This window comes from Macrobrachium nipponense, chromosome 47 (genome assembly GCF_015104395.2).
Source record: "Macrobrachium nipponense isolate FS-2020 chromosome 47, ASM1510439v2, whole genome shotgun sequence".
Classification (NCBI taxonomy): Eukaryota; Metazoa; Arthropoda; class Malacostraca; order Decapoda; family Palaemonidae; genus Macrobrachium; species Macrobrachium nipponense.
In genome coordinates, this window is record NC_087222.1 from 34,197,584 (window position 1) to 34,215,321 (window position 17,738).

General features: G+C 41.8%; 1 long non-coding RNA gene and 1 pseudogene across 1 annotated transcript; one reads left to right on the forward strand and one right to left on the reverse strand.

Annotated features, from left to right (window-relative positions):
* Positions 1-122: 122 nt before the first annotated feature.
* LOC135204870 (uncharacterized) lies at positions 123-8,635 on the forward strand. Its single transcript, XR_010312354.1, has 3 exons — positions 123-203; positions 3,060-3,177; positions 8,466-8,635. It is a non-coding gene; the product is annotated as an uncharacterized LOC135204870 (long non-coding RNA).
* Positions 8,636-10,301: 1,666 nt separating this feature from the next.
* On the reverse strand, positions 10,302-14,686 carry LOC135204869 (dolichyl-diphosphooligosaccharide--protein glycosyltransferase 48 kDa subunit-like; annotated as a pseudogene).
* Positions 14,687-17,738: the final 3,052 nt, after the last annotated feature.

Below are 17,738 nucleotides of genomic sequence, written 5' to 3' on the forward strand. Positions count from 1 at the left end.
TGAAGAAAAAGACGTATTTAACAATAAATATGAATAAATAATGAGTTCAAGAAGAAAAAAAGTAATAAATTTAAAAAACGGAACTCGAGGAGCCGTTATAAACGTAACCCCTTTCAATTACTACCACAACTACTATTCGTCAGTCGTCACCTTGCGTAATCTACTTTATAAATTACTTATAGATCTCTGAACCCATATTCTAGGTAATTATAATTCTCATAATTATTTTAATGAACTTTCCTGCTCATAAACGTGATATATAGACAGATTAGCCTCCACTTTTCAGCCTCCAGAAGGTTTATGCCGGCTACCTACTGGTACCTAGACCGGTGATCTTAGGAATTGCGACGCCAGATAACTTACTAGGTCTTCTAAAGAACTAAAACATATAAAAATAAAATATATACATCTTCTAACAACAACTAAAATATGTTAAAAAAACTAAATATATAACTACGTCTTCTAAACAATTAAAAATACCTAGGCTAAATCCTTAGGTCATGAAAGCCAAAGAACTAAGCTAAGAGATCATCATGAAATACTATACCTAAGGTAAAGTGAGGCTTGTAAAAATTTTCGGTCGTGTTTAGTGAGATATTCATCATTTTATGTATATTTATTTATATTACATAACCATAGCTTAGGCTGGATGTAGGCTATGTATGTAGGCATGTAGGTTATCCTAATCCCCCCATAGTTGGCTGTATCCTAATGGTGGATTGCCTGTCTGCCCATTATTGGGTAACCCATAACTTTTGGGGTTGGGGGTTCCTTTTGGTCCGTGGGGGGGGGCTTTAGAGGGCCCAGACACGAGCGCATTGCACCAGTCGCAAAGGTTAGATGGTACCAGGTCCCCCCTCCCCCCGCCCCGATTCAACTGCCGATTGGTCATTGCGTTAGAGCAAGATGAATGTTGAAAATATGAAAACATAAAAAAAAAAATGACGGTAAATATCCTAAACACGAATGAAAGGTTACATAGCTATAGCTAAGAGACAAAGGTAAAAAATTCACCAAAGGCAATGAATATTCCGGATGGTACTTTTGAGGGAACCAGACGCGGTTAAGAAGTGTTTCTTCGTCTTCTGTAATAAGATGTTGAGAAATGGCCGGCCAAATTCTGATAATATTCCATAAATCATCGAGAATAATGCGCTAAAAATACCTGTCGCCTCCCAGTATCAAGAACTATTAATGAAATGCTTTCAAAACAATAACAATGGACTAAGTACGCAAATGATCCAGTCTCTACATTGATACTAGTAACCTGCCTCCTGTATTCCCCATGAAAAAAATGGCAAAGCGACCACTATTCAACCAATTTTGTTATTGAATTTGGTGGAGATAGGAAATTAAAAGTCCATAGATTATATATTAAAATTCACTACTATATCAGTAAATTGTATGATTTGTCGAAGTTAAAGAAAGACTTTCAAACAGATCTTGGGGGAACACTGTACTACAGGTGTTGGAAAGTATTTGTTTGTAACTTTTACATAAAAATATTTACTGATATGATTGTGAATTTTAATACCATACAATTTAATCATAACATTGGGAATATTTTAGCTTCACAGTATGACCTTGGTATTGCATTGTGCCACTCCTACCTTGACTCCTCCCTGGATCCTTGCCTCCAGTTGCCTCTTTCTCAGACAGTCGGCACGAAGCACTTTCTTGATATGTCTGAACCTAACCTTACAATATAAGCATCCTTACTTACCTGATCTTCACCTTGGAGAGGAGATTGCTTTGGGGTTTTGGCTAACTTAAACAGCAGAATTCAACTTGACATGACAGACAAATCATTGACAATGTTGACAAGACTAATTTCCAGTAGCCCAGAGGCACATAAAAACTCCTACTTCCTTCTGGAGTGGATCCTTAATTTTTAGTTAGCCTAAAAGTGTGGACATAACACAAAACAAACAGTAACGAGGTAAACAAAAAATGTATGGTTCATGAAATTGATGAGACTTGGATACAGTGTAACATAGAATTAACCCTACTGGCTTCGTCATCAAAATGTGGTCAATTCTCAAAATAAAATGAGTCTATGATCATGGTACCAGATTTAAAGCTTAAAGTATGCAACACTAGAATAAAAGGTGGAAAGAAAATTGCATGAACAAGGAAGTGTATATGAATCAAGAAAAATCAAATTAGTGGGAGAATTAATGCTAAACATTAATGATTCTCAATAACAAAGCTTCATTTTGAAAAGGTGAGAGAGGGATGGTCACCCTTTTAGAATCAAGTGGCATTAACAAATATGTATAAGGCAATGGCACAGCTAAGGCTGAAAAGGGACAGATGGAACCGTGCACAATAAACAACTGCAAATGACTTGGCAGCCATCAAAACCATCCAAGCTGGGTGATGACAGAAAGGTCAAAAAGGGATCTTGATGTCTTGTGGCTCCTTCAGATGTTAACTCTGAGGAGATCATTGCCATTCTTTTAAGCAGATCATTTGACTATAACGCTCTGCCCCTTTCATCAAACTATCACAATCAACATCATTTTAAAATGTTTTTATAAAAGAAGTACAGGCAGTACCCCGGGTTACGACAGGCTCGGCTTACGACGTTCCAAGGTTAAGGCGCTTTTCAATTATATTCATCAGAAATTATTTCCAGGGTTACGACGCCTACAACACTGATCTGGCAGATGAAAATATGACACCAAAAATGCAAAATAATCAATATTTGAAGGTTTATTTTTTTATGAAAAAATTAATAAGAATGCAGTTTACATAGTTTTTAATGCACCCAAGGCATTAGAATTAAAAGTAGATTTTCTTAGGATTTTTCATGATTTTCTGACTTACGACACGTCTCAAGAACGGAACCCCGTCGTAACCCAGGGACTGCCATTATATTTATTTCAACTATCAGATTCAGCATATGTTCCTTTCATTGGCATGCCTGTATCATGTTAAAAGCGCAGGTTTTTTTTTTCAGTGAAGCAAAGGGAAATAAATAAGCGTTTGCATGTAGATACCAGGAAGATTGAGTAGGATCTGTTTCAAATGTCTCATTCTGGACTTAATCTTCTCAGCTGACACATCATGCCAAGAGAACAGGGAGAGAAAACGACCGCATTCCCCGGCAAGGAAGAACGTTATTTGTGCTGGAATTCCAGAGATGAATTTTTTGGAAATGCATCGATTCTGGTGGTAAGTAATTTCTATGTACTGTAAAAGCTGTTCATCATGGACTTGCATTAAAAATACAAAATAATAAAAAAATTGTGGGTAAATAAAAAGTTTAAACCATAGCCCAAAAAAAAGTTTTTAAAATTTATTAAAAACTCAGTGGAATGAAAGATATAGCGTAAACACTTAATTTGATGTATAATAGTAACAATTGCACCAATTTATTCGGTATTAATCAGTAATTCACTTTGACAGCTAATTGCTCAGAACTAAGGTCGCGCAGGTTAGACCACTATCACACGACATGCCCCATATATATAACTTACATACAATTTTTAATCTGTCTCTCCAACATTCATAGTATCCATACTCACCAGTCTTGTTTTCTCAGCTTTTATTTCATACAGAGATTCTTTAGATACTTCGTAATTCAAGGTTTTGTAACTTAAAGGTCTAGGTGTTCACATCATGCTTTCAGGCAGAAGCTTTCTTCAATTACTACTTAGTAAAATGCCCACCATAGGGGGTTATGCCATCAGTACACCTCATGAGTTGCATTGTAGGCGTTACTTTGGACACTTTGCCCCTGGGTGCAACCCCTTTCATTTCTTTTATTACGCTCTAGTAGCACTTCCATTCATATTCTATTTCATCCATCTTACTTTCCACTTTCTCCTTACAATTGCTTTAACATTAATTTCAGTGCTGAATGACCCTCATAGGTTCCAGCACTTGGCCTAAAATGACAATTTGTCCAAAATTGCATTTTTCCTAACTATACAAACCTGAGGTCCTTTTACAATAGGAAGGTACTAGCGGCAGCTGGATAGGTCGTAAGCTTTCGAACAAGGGGTTCGGTAGTTAACTGCTTGTCCGAACAGGCCTGCGCAGCTAGCGCGACTTGGTAGGGAAACAAATCACTTTTGCTTTTGGCCCAAGCAAAAAACTGCAGAGTGAGGGGTGGCATGAGGTGGGGCTATGTGTAAAAGGACCTCAGGTTTGTATAGTTAGGAAATGCAATTTTGGACAAATTGTCATTTGTTCCGACACGGCATACAACCTTCGGTCCTTTTACAATAGGAAGACTCACTTCTTGTGGGAGGAATCTGAGTCTTTTGTGAACAGACTGGTGTTCGCCCAACCTTGGAAGTCTCCCTGGTCGTAAGAGCGAGGGAGGGATCCAAGCCTCTGTCCGATTGATCGGGGTGTGCACCGCAGGATCAATGGTCAGACCTCTGGACCGAGAAGTACTAAGAGAGAGGCAAGCGTATCTCTTCGTACCAGCAATGTAAGAACTTGTTCCTGTACAGGAGCAAATATAAAGTCATGGGTTTGACTCTTGTAGGCATCCACTTCCCCCCCCTCCCCCCCCTTGTGGAGGAGAAGTGGATATTCTGCTCCTATCCCTAGTGAAAGGGATAGGATGGGGCTCTGTCATATAGCTCACCTGCATCTCGTCCTCATCCAGCGTAGTGACGACCGTGGCCCTCTGCCCACAGGTAGAGGAGGAGGAACCAAAAAAAAAAAAAAAAAAAAAAAAGATGGGAAGAGGGAGCCAGTCACTCACTCACTCACACATCATCCACACAGTCACACCAGGACTCGATGCTGTTTCAGCCTGCGAGTGGGTTGGGTTAGCTACACAACTTGTTTGAGTCAGCCACCACGGGTCCCAAGGAAAGGTATCCAAGGACCTGTGGGCAATATCCCGAAGGTAGAAGGACGTAAAGGTAGTCCCTGGTTAGACCAAGACCCCTGCCTTCAGGACCTGGCGCCACGGAGAAGTTCTTACGAAACGCCAACGAGGGGCCAAATACTTCTGGACTTCGTGAGCTCTTGACGGGACGTAAGGGATGGTCGTCACTACCATCAGCCTCATACGCCCTCCTGATGACCTCACGCAGCCAGAATGAAAGAGTGTTCTTGATACTTCTTTCTTGGTTACCCCGGTTGCTAACGAAAGAGGCGTCGACACTCAGCCTGAGGTGTCGAGTTTTCTTCAGATAGCGCCGTAGCGCCCTCACAGGACAAAAGCAGCATCTCATCCGCATCATTATCGGTGAAGTCCATTAGGGAGGGAATCGTGAAGGACTCGAACCTGTCGTCAGGGACCGACGGTTTCTGAGTCTTCGCAAACGAAGTTCGGGACGAATCGAGCGTCACAGATCCCCATCCCCTGGATGTCGTACATCATAGGAAAGACCATGAAGTTCCCCTACTCTCTTCGCCGATGCCAGGGCCAGCAAGAAGAGGGTCTTGAGGGTCAGATCCCTTGTTCCTGACGACTTCTCGGAGTGGCTCGAACGGCGTTCGAGTCAAACTCCTAAGGACGAGAGTCACATCCCACGCAGGGGGCCTGAGTTCCCTGGGTGGGCAAGAACCTTTCGAAGCTCCTCATAAGCAAGGAGATCTCGAACGAGTTCGAGATGTCCAATCCCCTCAGTTTCAGGACGAGAGCCAGGGCGGCTCTGTATCCTTGACTGTGGGACTGAGAGGAGCTTCTCTCGGCGAAGAAAAACGAGGAAAATCCGCTACCTGCTGAAGAGTGGCTCTGAGAGGAGATAGACCCGTCTACGACACCAACCACAGAAGACGGCCCACTTCCACCCTGGTACACAGCTGCAGAGGAACTGACGGACGTTTCCAGCCATCTCTGTTGCTGCGCTACGAGAAAAGCCTCTCGTTCGCAAGAGATGGTGGATAACAGCCAGCCGTGAAATACGTAGGGACTGGGACTGCTCGGTGGTACCCGCTCGACGTGTGGCTGGGCGAGAAGGTTGTGCCAAGGGGAAGGGAATCTCTCTCGGTTCTCCTGCGAGAAAGAGCCAGCAGGTCCGGATACCAAATGGCCTGTGGCCATTTGGGAGCCACCAGGATCATCCTGAGATTCGGGAGTGACCAGTGCTCGACTGATCACCTTGCGAATCAGGCTGAACGGGGAAAAGGCATAGACGAAGAGGTTGTCCAGGGTGTTGAAGAGCGTCCTCTGCAGCTGCCCATGGGTCCGGCATGGCCGAGAAGAACACTGGAGCTTCCTGTTGTGCCGGGTGGCGAACAGATCCACGACTGGTTCGCCCCCACAGGTCGAAGAGCCTTTCCGCCACGTCCTGGTGTAGAGACCACTCGGTCCCTATCACCTGATCCCGACGGCTGAGCGTGTCTGCTACTACATTCCCTCTTCCCTGGAATGTAGTGTGCCTCGGCCCACTCGTGCACTGCCGAGTCAACTGGTACAACGGGAGAGACACTAGGCCCCCTGTTTGTTGACGTAGGCCACTACCGTGGTGTTGTCGCACATCAACACCACTGAGTGTCCCATCAAACGCGGTCCTGGAACTCTTGGAGAGCGAGGAACGCTGCCTTGAGTTCCAGACATTGATGTGAAGGTGCTTGTCGTTCTCGTCCCACACTCCTGAAGTCAGCAACTCCTCCGGTGTGTGCCCCATCCCTCGGTCGATGCGTCTGAGGAACAGCTGCATGTCCGGGGGGGGAGTGCGCAGAGGCACTCCTCTTAAGAGGTTCCTGTCGTCCAGCCACCAGGCTAGGTCCTGCCTCACCTCCGGTGTCAGTGACACTGGAAAGCTTGGGGGATCCGTCGCCTGTGACCAACTCTCCTTTAGTCTCCACTGAAGAGACCGCAGGTGAAGACGCCCGTGAGGGACTAACTTCTCGAGTGACGACAGGTGTCCGATCACGACTTGCCATCCGCTGAGCTACCTGTTCCTGCCGAGACAGGAACTGTTGGCTGCCTCCCTGAATCTGCTGATCCGCGAGTCTGCGGGGAAGACTCGCCCTGCTACCGTGTCGATCAGCATACCCAGGTACTTCATCCTCTGCTTGGGCTCGAGATCGGACTTTTCGAAGTTCACAACGATCCCCAGATCGCGACAGAACTCGAGCAGTCGATCCCTGTCCTGTAGCAACTGCGAGCGGGAGCTCGCCAGAAAACTAACCAATCGTCGAGATACCTTCATCAGACGTATCCCGTGCGAATGGGCCCAAGCAGACACCAGAGTGAACACTCGCGTGAACACCTGTGGGGCGGTTGAGAGACCGAAGCAAAGTGCCTGAACTGTACACCGTCCCGTCGAGGATGAAGCGGAGGTAAAAACTTTCTGGAGGACTGATGAATGGGTATTTGGAAATACGCATCCTTCAAGTCCCCCCCCACTGAAAAAGCATGAAATCGTTCTCCCTGATGGAGTCGAGCACTGGCCCCTGCACCGATGTAGTTGGTGTTACAGAGACCACGTGCGGGGTGTACACCAGGTGAGGAGGTGAAGCGTAGCCAGGTGTTGTAAGGGTCGTGGTGGTGGTCGTAACCGTCGCATGCGTGACTGCCACGGAGCCAGCTAGATGGTTAGAGCAGCCCCTGGACACTTCGGCACGCCCTGCAGCCCCAACGATGCCCACACCTGTCCGAGGTCGTCCTTCGCGGCAACCGCACCTGAGGAAGCAAAAGTCGGGTGATTAGCAGGATCCTCTACCCGCTCGCGCAAAGACGAACGGATAGAGGACCCAGAGTACAACTCGACGTCAGGGTATCTAGCGCCTCCTCCACACTCGACAAGTCGGGTGAGGAGAAGGACCTAGAAACCCCCCCCCGAAGGGGAAGGCGCCAAACGTGGGAGCTGAGCGGGCGGCAGGAAAGAAGACGAAGTGTCCGTAACCAAAGGAGTCGCGGGAGAGCTTTCCGACGACTCCTTTGCAGGCCTTCGCTTCTTCCTGCCCTCATACAAAGTCCACTGCGCCTCCGACCAATTATTACACACTTCACAGGGCTCGGCTCGGGTGCATTCGCGCCCCCGACACCGAGCGCACAAAATATGTGGGTCAATTTCCGGGAATGAGCGGAACTTTCCGCATTTACGCCCTTCGGTACCCGGGCATAGTCTCCGTGGGGTAGCGAGGCGAGGAGATTCCATGATTGACCAAAAATTTCACAATTAAATGAATAAAGAGAAATGATTGTACTACAATGATTCTTTCATACACAAACACAACCATATACTCAAGGAAAAGCACGACGAGAACAAGGGCAGAGAGCGTCGAACACACACGTCTACTCGCTGTGAGGCCGAAAGCAAAAGTGATTTGTTTACCTCCCAGTCGCGCGCGCGCGCCTGTCGGACAAGCAGTTAACTACCGAACCCTTGTTCGAAAGCTTACGAACCTATCAGCTGCCCACTAGTACCTTCCTATTGTAAAAGGACCGAAGGTTTGTATGCCGTGTCGGAACAATTATATATTTAATCTAATCATTAGGATACCTTCCTTTATAAAATTACACGTTCGATGTTTTCTTCTAGGAACGGCCGAGAGCTGCAAGGAGCTAAGGAAACTGTACGAAGAACATTGCCATCGACTTGGGTCAAACACTTTGACAGGAAGCACAAATACGAGAAGTTCAAGGAACTGATGAAGGAAGGTTATGAACCTTTAAACGACAAAGAGAAGAGTTGATAGATTTCCGAGTGGTTTAATATTTTGCTAAGTGTAAATAGGAAGGGCGTACGACACATTAATGGGTATGTTTAAGGTGTTTTTACTCCGTCTTGTAGCATTTACATTCATTTCGCCTCGTGTTTGTCCAGAGAAATGTGTTAAGAAAGAGGCATCTTTTTTTTATACAGGCACAGTACTTCATATCTCGTTTTAACTTTATGATTATTCTTTGTAAGCAGGGAACCATAGGTTTCTGAAGTTTAATGTTTGTAACAAACTTGAGCTAATCAGTGATTGCTTTCTTAAGCGTATTTTCATACAGGAATAGCTTTCTGCTGTTTTATGAATAATGTATCTATCCTTCTCTGCAATCAAAGTTAACTGTGTTCAATGCCATGGGCTAAGCAGTGCCTGAGGGAGGTCTTTCCCTGAGGAATTATTCAAAGAATACATATGGCCAGTCAAATAACACCTATAGATTACTAATGGTCCTTCAAAAAAATACAGGCAGTCCCTGGGTTACGACGGGTTCTTGATGAATTGTACAGCACTGATTTTTTCCAAGCTGCTGTATACTACTACTACTACTTTTTCTGATGAATTATGCGGCATCAGTTATGTACTTTCATTCCCTGTAAATCAAATTTCGTCATTTTTCTGTACTGTATAATTGTAAACCTTTCTGAGTCAAATATAGACTGCCAGCCATTCTTTGCGATTAATTACCAGTGATCTCTACTTTGATCTGGCCAATATCTTTTGAGATTTCAAGATCTCTAACTTATGTGGTGCACTGTAGGCATTACGTAAGGTTCTTTGCAGTGTACCTTCAGCCCTAGCTGCAACTCTTTTCTTTCCATGTACTCTATCTCCTTTTGTATTCCACCCTCTCCTAACACTTGATTCATAGTGCAACTGTGAGGTTTCCCCCTCTACTCCTTTCAAACCTTTTAGTCAATTTCTGTTTCAGCACTGAATGACCTCATAGGTCCCAGTGCTTGGCCTTAATTCTATATATTCTTTGTTTGTATGGTGTTTTTATGTTGCATGAAACCAGTGGTTATTCAGCAACGGGACAACAGCTTTAGTGACTTCCGAACCACGTCGAGAGTGAACTTCTATCACCAGAAATACACACCTCTGACCCCTCAACTTTTTACCTTCGTGAGGTTTGACTTTTAAATGAATTTTATCCACTATCCTCTGCCTGTGCTCCTTCTGCTTGCACTAGTAAAATCTTAGGTCTTTTATCACCTTTTCCATCATATCCTGGGCCTTCCTACAAGCCAAAAACCATCTTGGTCTTTGAAATCACATCTTTTCAGACTCTAAATACTACATATAAAATGACAAAAGTTTTAGAAATAATGTACTTTCATACAGACTTGAAGTAGTAGTGATGACTTCAATCAAATTCGAGTAATCTGTCATCGTCTAGTTGATTTGGACAGCAGATGACGGTGAATGAAGACAGGAGTTACCAGGACACATCCAGGTTAAAGTTTGGAGAATCATAAGTGCTTTTTTTTTTCTTCAATTTCAAGGTGTCACATTTCATTTAGCTGAAGAATTCTTAACAAATGATATACATACATACATATATTATTTTGGGAAAACAACATACGTATATTATTTTGGGGAAAACAAAGAGAAACACAAAAATTTCCTACTTTACTGAAATACTCATAAAACATCCAATGAATCAGATACAAAACAAAAAAAAGTACCGAACATTAAGCAAAAAAATAACTGAGAACTTCAAAACACAAAGTGGAATGCAAAAATAGAAAACTGCCGTCAAATGCTGGAATCAAAGTACTACACATAACGTCTTGGCGGCAGTAAACGTGCAGCAATACTGAAAATTTTATTTTCGTTTTTAATCAGCCTTGGTTTTAACAGGTGGGTCTTTATGATGCAGGAAGACCAACGAAAACAGGAAGACGCCAACCCATCATGGAGAAGGCGCTCGCGTAGTATGGATACGCACACTCGATGAACCTTTCGTACTCGAGGTGAGTGAATGGACGCACAGACACCTGCGGATTAAAGTAAAAAAAAAAAAAAAAAATTTGAAACCCTAAAGTCTGATTAAGATTATAGGCCTTTGTTGTAAAATATAGCATATTTTAATGCTGTGCAATTTCTCTATTCCTATCTCCCCCATTTTGCCTTTCTATAATACATGGAAGTGCGAAACCGAGTTTACTGAATCATGGCATATGATAAACATGATGAGTGGAATATCGAGAGGATTTCCTATGCCATTTATTCATGTCATCCATGAACATGCAACTAAGTAATCAACACGTTAATGGTAGGCATACCTATTGCTCATTCATGCCCATACCAACCTCTAGGCAAGAGAGCATGACATACACATGGAAAGAGGTTGAAATTTGGGCTGGGAGGCAGGAGTGGTAGGCTAATACTACTTTTTTGTTTTTCCCCCCCCCCCCCCCCACCCCCCCCCCCCCCCTCTAACCAAAGTCACCTTGACAGATCCTAACCATACGGAAGGAGCAGCAATTGTAGGGATCTACTTAAACAGAGGCATGATGGGCCACTACACTCACTATGACAAAGTAACAGCACTTTAACCAAGTTCTAACTCAACAGTCTGCAGGAGCAGAGCAAGACATTCTCACTACTCAGTAGTAGGCAAAGAAAAAGTGGTTGGCAACAGCAGGCGAATGAGGTATTCCTCCACTCACCCTCCCCTACCCACCAGTTAGGTTGTGACAGTTCGATGGCCAATTCGGCAGCCTGCTCTGAAGAATACTCATGCGTACATAAAGGGCGATGCGATACTTGTATTTCTATAGGAACAAATGTAGTACTATTTGTAGAGACTTGACAACTCACCTGGGTAGTGCTGTAGAGCCGTGTGAACCCTACCCTGTTGTATTCTACCTTGAACTGATATACTCCATAAACATCAGGCACCTGCAATATTGTGAACAATTATTAAAAAACATCTTCAAAAGTTCTGCACTTCAAGATAAATACTCCAAAATAATTAAGCTTGAATGAAGCTAAAACAATTAAATTGACAAAAGTGAGAAGAATTCTCTAAGCCTTCAACAGAAAAAACCATTTAGCAAACATGTACTAATGCAGTAGACTCAATCGTTCTCTAACCTTGAACTTGATAGAGAATACACCATCAGGTCCAGAGACCATGGTCAGTCTGACAAATGGGTCGATGCGAACGAATTCCATCTGCAAATCATCAGCTTGGAAGGGCACCCATGATCCGTCCACGAGACGTTCAACCTTTATCTTGTATTCCTGAAATTTATTTGTGTGAAAAACACTTAAAATATCTTAAATGTTAACACTAGTGTATATAGAAATTTCTAACCTAATCATATCTAAAACTGGCAGAAGCCGGCCCTCTCATATTGAACTGGTGTGTTCTTGAAAAAATCAAATGTGTTGACATAAATATGGCATACCTGCACTTTTTAAAAGATGAAATAGCTGGAGGGTATTCCTTGAGAAAATGCTACAACACAAGAACTCTAACTACCTGGTGCCTTCATTAACACAATGATCTAGGAAACTAACAGACAATTCTGTCTTGCAACCTGAATATGTACTACTGTGTAATGAATAAAAATACCGAGAACTTACAATTTCAAATGGCAGTTCCAGTATCAGGCTAATTCACATGCTTAAAGTGAATAGTACATTGAATTATTATAAACAGTAATTAGAAGGAAAGCAACCCCTTTTATAATAAGTGTGCTTAACAAGAAAGGACACAGCATAGCCCAGGCAAAAAAAGAATTGTGCAACACATTTTGAGTGTTCCTTCACATGATGTAATCATTTGCCTTTGATCTCAAGAATGGGGAAAGTATCTCAGCCTCACCACATTGTCCTTGATGGTGTATGAAATGGGAGGCTCATTCTCTCCCACCAAGTGATGGTCGACTGAAACGACACGCAATACTCCCTCCTCTCTGAACACCCAACGGCTCAGGGACTCCACCACCTTCCCGTTGCCGAGCGTTCGAACTTCTCGCCCTGTAAAGCAAATCTCCCTCAGAAACATACTAAATGATAGAGCTTGAACTTACAACAAAGTATACTTAGAACATCATTCATTTTAATGCTTCAGAAATGTACGATACCTGTGGAGTCTGGACGGCAGCTGTGATGAAGGCATCGGAGAAGAACTCGAGAGAGCCAGAGACCACCACCCTGGCGTTGTTTCGGGCCTGGAGAGCTGCCACCAAAAGCATGTTCTGGCCTGTGGAAAAAAAATTGTCATGATTCCAGTTTCTAAGGATAAATTATACTGAATTTAATTCACCTCGAGCAACCATAGATTTCAATTGATATTTTTTACTGATGCATCATAAACAAAAGAGCAATTTACCATCAACATAATGCAGAAGTGCATTAGCGAGGAAAGGTGAAAATCTCCACCTGTGCATGTGGATAGTCAGTAATAGGCTGGCTGGGATTGTAAGAATAGGCGGTCGAAGGGGCACGCAGGACGGGCAGTACCAGAGGATTGTCCACATCGGTGATGAGACCTGTGCCTCGATACAGCAGAGGAACTGTGTCTTTAACTCCAGTCATTACTTCTGAATCAATCAGTCCAGTGCTTGGGGCTGCTACTAATGTATGCTGGAAGGAAAGACACAATACTACATCCTTATAGTTACTGTCACGTTACACAGATGATGGCTTTACCAATCTTTTAAATGTATCATAGTGATCACTGCCTTCTCATAGTTAGTTACTTGCATCCTAACTCAATCCTTCAATACGGAATAGAATACAATACTACTATAGAATTTGGTCATAAGCACTTTAAGCTCCAAAAATCTACCAAATCATAATCATCTTTTTCCGGGAGATGTATGACATTGTGCACATACAAAGTCATCAAATGACAGGTAAAAATAATTGCCAATAGTTTACTTAGCATACTCCGACACTATTAGGAGATCAGACTTCATCATTCTCAAGAACGATACTGTAGTTACTTTATAGAGATATGGCCCTATACACACTGTGACTCTAGAGAACGCAACACAATAATCAATGACATGAAGGAAAATGTGTTGTACATCAAATAAATCAAATTACCTGACCATCATCATTAGAATCATAATGAAGGTGATCAATCATGCAGCTCTTCTTCGTCCATTTCGACACCAACTTCGGTGACGAGTTCACGGATCAGGTCGGCCGCGTCTCGGGAGCTAGCTACCAAGACGTTGCCACCTCCATCAATAAATTCCACGATAGCCTGAAATATGCAGAAGGTGAATAATATTCAGAAAAATCTAACAAGATAGAATGGTATTACAACTATGTCTCTCTCAGGATAATTCTCAAAAACAGTCCTGCATTCCCCTCTGGTCTACGTCTTCATCTATGCCCTTCTCCAAATCATTCTAAGTCTTCCATACTGCTAGTTTTGTATTACTCCCTTTGGTTTCTCTTCTCCTCTCAACATTATAATATATAAAAATATAAAAAAACTGGAATAAAAAATGTGTGAAAAGAGAAAAATACAGCCAAGGGAATTATATAAACTGACAACAAACAATAAAATTTACCTCCACACTAAGAGCTCCTCCAAACTCTTCAACTCCTGGGGCTAATATCACTAGATTCTGGTAAATGTATTCTCCATATCGGGACAACTGAAGAGAAGGATCGTCTGCTGCCTTTACAGTAACTTCGTGTCCACGTTCTGTCAACATCAAAAAGGGGGTTAGGAGTCACCATTACCACTAAACATTAATAAAAAATTTTCTTTGCTGTAAATGTGTAGTCATGAAACGGAGCCACAAATAAAAGTAACAAAACATGATAGCCAATACTGCAATGCTTAGTCTAACACCTATGCAAAATGAAATTGTAGAACAATTGCACTTAACCTTGCAATGATTTGAGGAATATGGAGTGCGTCTCACGAGTTGCCAGGGTGTCAACTAGAATAAGCGTGTTGGCAGCGTAGCTGGACACCACGCAGACTGCTATAAGCGCCAACCTGCGAGAACGAGTGGGAAGGGATGAATAATGCATGAAAATATAGAATAGGTAGGATATAGGCTACTGGTCAAAATATTACAACATAGCTAGACACCTGTCCCCATATGCTTAGGGGCTAGTAGGTTTTTGGCTATTTTTTCTTAAAAAATTACTGTACAATGAAGCAATCATAGCATTTAGTACTGGACCTAAAACACTTAACATTTTCTAGATAAATTGACTAGGCTATACTGTCTCTGAATCATCACTGACCCTGAATTACCTACTAGCTAAGTCTTGTTTTTGGTAAAATTGAAGACTAGGCTACTACCGCGGCGTGGTTCCCGCCAGTCGCCAACCATGTTTGTTTCTATAGTTTACGTTTATGCCTTTTATAGTATTTACGTTAAATGACATTTATCGCCGTTAGCTTATGCTTTTGCAGTCATCCAGAACCGGGGGGGGGGGGGGGGGGGGGGGGTGGGGGTAGTAGACTTCAGACTTACCAAACTCGTAGTAGTAGTAGTAGTTATGGGTCGAGGCAATGCCTTTGCAACGGCGCCTCTTAGTCTTGGGTATTTTTTGTTTTTGTTTGTTTATTTGTTTAGCTCTTTCCTTTTTTTCTTCTCTCTTTTTCCACATCAAGTATATGGTTTCTTTTCTTATTCGTTGTTACCTGAAAATAGAAATTTTCCCACTACGTCACTTTCCTTCTCTTCATAGGGTTGTGTAGCCCTATTGCTTTAACCCGTTCCTATATATATTTGTATCACTAATAAAAGAAAATGGAAATGAAATATGTCTTCTACTGCATCATTGCAAAAAGGACAACAGGTGTTCTCCTTCTGGTGCCTTTTTGCTATATTTAAATTAAGAGAGTTGGTTCTGGCTTTGAAGAGAAGGACTGAACCCATAGAGTTGTCATAAATTTCTTCGTCTTTTATTTCTCTTTTTTTTCCACGTTTTATATATGTTCACAGTCACTTTATTTTCCAACTCTTCTTTCCACCTCTCTGTGTCCCATATTCTGGCTTTGTCCTTTATTCTGTTCTGGACATTCTTCTAATTTTCTTAAATTTATTTTAACTTCATGCATGTACTTTTCCACAGTTTTCCACCATTTTTCTTTCCTTTTCTTGCATATCTGTAATTAATTCTTCAGTATCTCTTTCCGTCCATTTAAAGTATTATTTACATAGCTTATCTTCCCATTCATAATTCTACTTTTCATTGAAGAAGCTCCTATCTCCCCCCTTAATGTGGCTACTACTGTACTTCTACATGCCCCTAATATTTTCCTATATACCCCATTCTCTATTCTTTGTAATTTTTCTATTTCTGCGTCTGTTAGATTAACCACATTGGTTCCGTATAAGATTGATGGTAGAGCTATGTTTTTCCAGAATGTTTCCCTATTAGAACTTTGTTGCAGCTTTTTGTTTCTATTACGGAGTAGGTTAGGTTGGCTAACTTCTGTGCTTTATTCAACATTTCTTTTTTTCTGTAGCTTAAACAGATTTCTAGAGTCATTTATCTTTATTCCTAAATATGTAATGTCTCCCTCACCTTTTATGTTCTCTATCTCTTCTGGTTTTTTCTCTTCATGTTGAAAATAATGATGCTGCTTTTCTCTTTATTTATTTTCTAGCCCACATTTGTTCCCTATATCTATTAAAATCTTTATGTTTATTCTTGCGTCTTCTATATTACTTGCTAGAACTAATCCATCGTCGGCGAAGAAAAGTGTCCCTATCTTTACTAGTTCATTTTCAAATCCTGTCCCTTCCTCTCCATTTTCTTAATTATTAAATATGTCATTAGTTTGAAAAGTGAAGTAGAGCCTGTGCAACCTTGCCTAATCCCACTTGTAATTCCCATTTCCTGTTCTACTCCCTCCCCTAGGTCTATTATTGTGCTATCCCCTTCATATATGTTAACTACTGCCTCTATGATTTTTGGGATGTATTTTTGAACTGTTTCATAACTTCAATCATGACTTCTCGTTTTACCGAGTCAAATGCTTTACTGTAATCGATAGCTATTACTATTAATGGTTTTCTATTCCTGTAGCTCTCTTCTACACCATATTGTAGTGTAAGAATGTTATCTTCTATCCTACTCCCTCCTGTAAATCCTGCTTGGCATTCGTGATCTTGTTCATTCAGTCTGAGGTGTGCTTTCTATTTCGTCCTTTATCAGCATCATGAATAACTTGTATGATATATTTAAATAAAGCTATAGGCCTTAAATCCTTAGCCCTTGGTTTCCTTTTCTTTTCTATCATTTTTGTTTGTTTTCTAGATTTCTTCCAAGATTGTTCAGGCTTTTCTTTGATTTCTAGTTCTTTGTTGTAACACCTAACTAGTACTTCTATACATGTTTGCTCTTCATTAAAGCTTTGTAAAGCTCTGGTTTGATTCCATCTGGGCCTGCAGCTTTTTTAGCTTTGAGCTTACTTAGGACAAGCTATGACTTTTTCCTTGGTTATCACAGGCTCTTGCATTGGGATTATCTTCCTTTTGCATTCCATCACTAGGTCCATGTGTTCTCTTAGTACTTCTGGGAATCTATAGTCTCCAATTCTTATGATATCATCTTCTGCTGCCAATTCATTTTCATATTCCATCCTTTTCTCTTCGTTCCAGATTTCCTTTATATTATTTTCGTGTTTGCTGTAAATGGTTTCTCCAATAATTCACTAATTCTTCCTTTGTTTCAGCCTCATTTAGCTTGCTTCCCTGTTCATTATATAAGTGGTATAGTTTCTTTTTTGGCTTTTGCTTATTTCTTAACTTACCAATATTTTCCCAGAGCTCTTTGTTTTGTTTCTTTTTATTTCTTCTGTTATTTTCTTTTCATATATTGTTATCTTTTCTCTTATTAATATCTGCACTTCTTTTTTCTTTTGCATATATTTCTTCTCTAGCCTTTCTTTACGACATTATCTCTCTCATTCCTTTCTTCCTATTCAGCTCGATGCCTAACCTAACCTGACCTAACCTAACTAGGGTCCTAACTCAGAAGAGGGGGGTTAGACCCCCATTCCACACAATAGGGTGAAAATTCTCGATGATTTCGACCCTTTCTGCTTTATACCAACCTTCCTGAGTAGTATACTACTTAGGCTACACACGCTA